General features: G+C 35.5%; 1 long non-coding RNA gene across 1 annotated transcript; it reads left to right on the forward strand.

Moving 5' to 3' along the window:
- The first annotated feature begins 368 nt into the window (after positions 1–368).
- On the forward strand, positions 369–3970 carry LOC126092084 (uncharacterized). The gene is made up of 2 exons (XR_007521300.1): positions 369–793; positions 3468–3970. It is a non-coding gene; the product is annotated as an uncharacterized LOC126092084 (long non-coding RNA).
- The last annotated feature ends 2062 nt before the right edge of the window (positions 3971–6032 follow it).

The following is a 6032-nucleotide window of genomic DNA, read 5'->3' on the forward strand; positions in this document are numbered from 1 at the left end:
AGTGCCGAAACATGTTTGGGTAACAAGAAAAAACAGCGTTTTGCGTAGGAGACGGAGTCCATACTGCAGTAACCAAGTTGCAGAGCGAAAGAAAAAGGAACGCACAGTAGAGCCAGAGCATAAACAATGAGATGCACAGCTATGTCCTGTAGAAAATAATGCTGTAAACGTAAATAAATGTCGTTTTGTCGAAAGGTACCAGTACCGAAAACGTAAATTGCAATGTGCACATGTTGGCAGTAGTGGATATTAGTAAACAAACTATTGAAGATGTCATGAACGAAATTGCAAATTGTATAAGTGCAGCGTTGAACGCACTGACATGAAGTTAAAATATCCGAAAATTAAAAGTAAATATTTAAGTGAACACGAAGTAATAGCAAATACTTGCATAAAATAATTTTGCAAGGGAGCCTGTGTGGGATTTGTAGACTTAAGGGCAGTTGTACAATCGTTGACTAAATCCAAGGTGGAATAAGCTAACCACGATATAACCACAGGTATAACTTGAGTGCGCGTTGTAGCATGCGGTTTTATTCCGCAGTTAGTTGTTCATGGAATAGCGATCCCGTCTAGTTAAGTTGGCGACAACTGAAGTGCATGGTGGGTATTTGCGCGCGTGTGATTCAGTTTATTTACTTCTCGTCGTGTCGAGTTATCGTCGTTTGCTAAAGAAGTTTTATCAGCTTGGGCGAGAAACGATCAAGGACGCAAAACTATTTAAAAAAACTTGTGGACATTATACAAGATTGGGAAACATTATAGAGAACAAGAAAAGGGATGCAGTGAAAAGGTAAGTGCAAAACATTTACCTAAGCTTGTATTGTGTGTATTAAAATATCAGTCTTTAAATTGGTTAAAGATTTGTGGGGCGCAAGTTCCGAGTTGTGTATGCCGTTATATGCAGTTGGATTAAACTATCCACAGCCAAAGTCATTTTGATTCTGACGCAACGTTTAAAGGCAAAATAATATTCCCTCCAAAGTATCTGAATGATAGGTGATGAATTCGTAGTAGTTAGCAAATATAATAACAATTTTGACAGGCATAGGCCTACAGCTTTGTGAAATAGTAATTACATGCCATTATTTTCTTCGTGTTTTAAGCGTCTCCTACAACATACGACAGCACAGGCGTAACGGAGATTGTTTTTGCCGATAATACCGAGGTGTGTTTATTTACTGCCTAGCTTTCTGTCGTAATTGTACTTTAGAATGATTAAATCATTATAGTAGCAAAGTTGTTCACTTCTCCTTTGTAGCAGTTATTATTCATATGAAAATCCCATTTTTGTGATGTGATGCTAATTAATAATTATGTTGAGCGATACACTATGTATGACCATAATGCTTTTGATATTGCTGGAGTAAAACCATACTTCTGGTTTATATTCAAACTGGAAGCTGTTGTCATTTTCTTTTCTAGATTTACGAGGAACAGTAACTATTGCATACATAATTCTGGCTTGTGCAATCTTCTCTAGCAGCTATGTGTAATATTGGAGGGAGTGTGAAGTAACTGGAGAAGTAACACATTTGCTCTCTCCTGTCTTGTTTTCTACAACCTCAATTGAAAGCTGTCAATTTTTGCAGGATATGAATCCCTGTTCATAGATGCCTGAAGTAAGCACGCCATTGGTTGTTGACACATTCAACAGTTACGAAACAGAAAACTGTTTCAAAATAAGTCGTCATATGATTGCACATCAGTTGTCACAAAATAAATGTTTTAATATTCTAAAACCCCATTTTTGTTCATAAACAATTATGTATTCATTTACAAATAGGTGGTGTGTGGTGCCTTGTGCATTGCAGATCATGCGCTTCGAATTATATTAATTAAATATAGGCTAAATTGTGTGCAACTCACTGAGCTGCAGTCAAGTGTGTGGTAAATAACGTAAAATGAAGGAAGAGTTGAGCACTGCACATTAAACAATTTGTGCATTACAGAATATGCGAAGAGCATAGAAAGTAGTTCTAATTTGTGTTTTCATATCTGATAAGCCTCTACATGTTTTAAGAAGCCCTTGACATCCTCATTTGGATTTAAATGGAGGCTTTGTGAATAAGCAAATTAATGTTACTCTCCACAGGTTTTATCTGTATTGTAATGTAGTCTGAAAATATTGCATTAATTGTTGACCTCATCCTCTCCCATACAAAATTCACGTCATACGGAGACGTGGAGGGGGAACTTAGACGTTTGGTGTGTACAGACATCGGCAGTGCTTATAATTACTTACTAAGCTTGCATCCTGTTTAAGGTAGAATCTTCGTCATTTTCTATAGAGCTACAAAGAAATATGCTTGAACTCTTACATATTTCAAAGTGTATTCTCCATTCTAGTATTTTAAACTGGGGTTGCTTACACCATTTCCAGGTAACTTTGACCCACTAGTGAGAAAAAGCCTTTAATTTTTTCCCAGGTGAAAGTTACTGACCTTATCTAAGAGTAATCAAGGCAGCAGTCATCCTCGGTGTGGAAAAAATGATCCTGAAGGAAGCGAGTTAACAAAATATCTTCTTGGGATATTGGCAGCACTATACCAAATGTTGATTGTAAATATTGTAAGAGCTGTTACATCCCAAAAACTTCTGCCTGGGGATTAGGAGAATGTAATTTTACTTTCTGTCAGTATTATTTAATAGGGTGAGCAAATGTCAGTTGTGTAAAATACAGCTTAATTAGTATGTTTAACATGTCTATGCATTGGTGGAAAAAAACTGTACCAGAGCATCAGCTATTTCTGTAATACAGATCAGATCCACACTATACTGTATTCTTAGCAAATAATGTATTCTCTTTTCAAATAGTTAAAAATTGTGTAATTCAAAATGAATGTCATTGAACTAAAGTACACTCGTGTATTTACTGCAACACTTTATGAAGAAGTTGAATATATGAAGAAGTTGAATATTTCCTGTTTTTGCCTTCAAAGTTTAGTGTTACAGTTGTTCCTCATGCTGCTGTTTAGTCAAAGTTGCTTTCAGTGTGGGTAACAGACCCTTTTTTTATGGTACTGTGGCAACAGATGTATTGTTTTAATATATTCTTTTAATTGATGGCACAAGTCTTTGCCAATGTTAGGAACATGTGTTTGAAATTTTCTCCCTGCCACTATTTCCTTCTTTTCTTACCATGTGTAAAGACAGGCAAAAATTGGACCAAAGTAACCCTGATCTATGCTGTATTAAAATACACTGACATTTAGCACAATATGTGCTGAATGTTCTTGTATACATCAGTTTATTTAGCTGATTTACAATGGATGTTAGTTTACTGCTGCAATTATTCAACATCTGTCATTTTTAAATATAATATGTGAAAATGTAGTTAACATTTTGTCATCAGCCCAATGTCTTTGTGGCTACACAGTAAAAGATATTCAGGCTTAAAATAAATGAAAATATACTGATTCTGAAGTAGAAATATTTCTAATCCTTTTGTTATATTTTTAATGCAGGTGGGGCATCAGTCCAGGAGAATGCCTGTCAGCTACACAAGTATCATGTACATCGCAATAATGTTCTAGGTATGCTGTACTTGCAGGTTATCAGAACTGTTAAGCACAAATCTAACACTAAAGCTCAAAATCCACATCAGAAAATTGTAATTCCATTCTAAAGAGATTTTTCATTACGTGATTCTAAAAACTAAAGCACATCCATTAGTTTTTATGACAGGTTATACAGAATTTGACTCGTGAAACAATGTGTGTATAGTGTATGTGGTGACTGATAGTGAGATATGAGTTAACAATGTGGCATTATATTATTTAATAAGTTATTTGTAAAAAAAAATGTATACCAGGATTAAGCCTAATGATTGTCTCTAACTGGATGTCCATAAATATGTTTATATGAATTATCTTACTTTAAATTGATCTGAATTTGTAAATACTTTGACATGTCCTATATCCTTGTAAAAAGAGATATACAGATGAATAAAGCTACTACTACTACTACTGCGTTTCCAATGTCAGAAGAAAATGCATATTTATTTGTTGCAAGAGACCAGTCGGGCAGAAGAAGACAAGTGGCAGAGTGTACCACTGTCGGTGACTGCTAGAGTTGCATCCATGTGCCACTGCCAAGACTGACTTAGCCAACTTGTAAAATGGTGGTGCTCCAGAAGCAGCATGAGGAGGGAAGAGTTGTTTAGATTCAAGAAAGAGTCTAGAGCTCAAAATTAAGATTTTAAAAGAGAAATTAAAAAAAAATTCGGAATAAAAACATTAATCCATATAAACGATTTTCATTTAATTCACACAAATTCCATTTTTAATTGCCAAAGACAACTGAAGTAATTAACAAATGTCTCTTTTGGCATGCTGTCCATTGTATTGTGCTTCCTGCGGTCTTTCATCTGCAATAGACATACCAATGGGCGCCTGAAAAACGGTTTTGAATGGAGGCAATACTTCGTTCATTTCTATTGTCATGTTGTGTAGTACAGCACTTTCAACAATGACTGCCTCTGCCCTTTCAGTCTGCAGTCTTATTCCATTGACTAGCACTGAAAACAGTGTCTTCCACACACCATACGACTACTCTACAACATTTCTTGTTCTTATATGTTGTTTATTCTCAGTTGGTGTCCTTGGATTGGTTAATGGAGGAGGGAGATAATTTGGCAATGCATAACCAGAATCTCTCAACACACGATTGCCCTTTTCACTACGTTAAAGATGAGCTTCCAGCCTAGAAGTATTGAGTGGTCTGATCATGTGCTGAACCTGGCCACCTACAGACAATGTCCAATATTTTTAAGTCTTAGGTTGCCACTGTTTGCACATTCAATGAAAAATGTCCTCTTCTGCATTGTCACCACCCGGGGACTTGATTCTAACGTGTGCAATCTATGGCATCGCTAACTCTGGGAAATGATGCTATTTTGAATAAATTCTCCTGCACTCTTGCGTGTTTGGAAATTTATGAATATTGGTGCTAGGTGAGCAGTGGACTTGGAGGCAATTATGATGATCCTACTGGCTGTCCCTTTGTCCATTCCAGTGAAGTCTCCAACAGATGCTAGGAAATAGCCTTAGGCAAAATAAATCAGGGTAAGCAGCAGTTGGCTCATTGGTGGGATGGAATCATTTTGGAAATAAAGAAAAGAATTAAACGGATTTGTGTAGCAATTGAGCTTGAATCTTAATACATAATTCATTATGAGTATGGTGTTTACAGCTTACTCTGAAGCCAAACACACATTCTTTAAGTTTTAAGCACACTCAGATTTAAGTTATCCATTCACACGCTTTTAATATGTCACAAAGAGCATAGAGGGTTATGGACCAAGTTATTAATGTGCAGGAGCAGACTCAGTAGGCTGCTTCTGGGAAAGTATACGAAAAACCAGTTTGAACTAGTGATAACCTGATAGTCATAAAAATTACTTAACAAATTTGTATGTATTAGGAAAACAAAATTTCTTTTTCAAAAAGCCAATGCCCTTCAACTACTCAGCTACTATTTTGAAATAAAGAATTAATGTAACTGTAGACAGATTACTATTGATTGTATAGGCCTCCTGACAAAATCAAAGGCTATTTAATACAAACAGTTTTTCAAAAGTCCACATATACAAGTAAACTGAAGGAGTAGTTGAGGTATTTTCATAATTTGGTATAAGGAAACTGTATTCTCAATGTCCTGTATAGTGTTAATATGTTGCATACTTTTGCACCACAATATGAACTATTGTTCTGAACCCTGCATAGGAGATAGTAATCTATTTGGAAATTATTTTTCTACTTTCAGTGTTGGGGCTTTGATGCTACAACTATGTACATTAAATAACTAGTTTCTTGTTCCGCTCTTATAAAATACATATGCCGTACAGCTGTTGCTAATATCTGAGAAATAGAAGAGTTGTCTGCTAGAGGTTTCTTTAAAAAACCTGATATTTGTGTTATTTCACTATGTTAAACTTATCTAGAGTAAGTGCTAATAATTTACATGTTTATGAGAATAATGCTATGTGGTGGACAGTTATGTTGCTCTGAAGCATTCAATAATAGATGCAA

This window comes from Schistocerca cancellata, chromosome 7, assembly GCF_023864275.1.
Source record: "Schistocerca cancellata isolate TAMUIC-IGC-003103 chromosome 7, iqSchCanc2.1, whole genome shotgun sequence".
Lineage (NCBI taxonomy): Eukaryota > Metazoa > Arthropoda > Insecta > Orthoptera > Acrididae > Schistocerca > Schistocerca cancellata.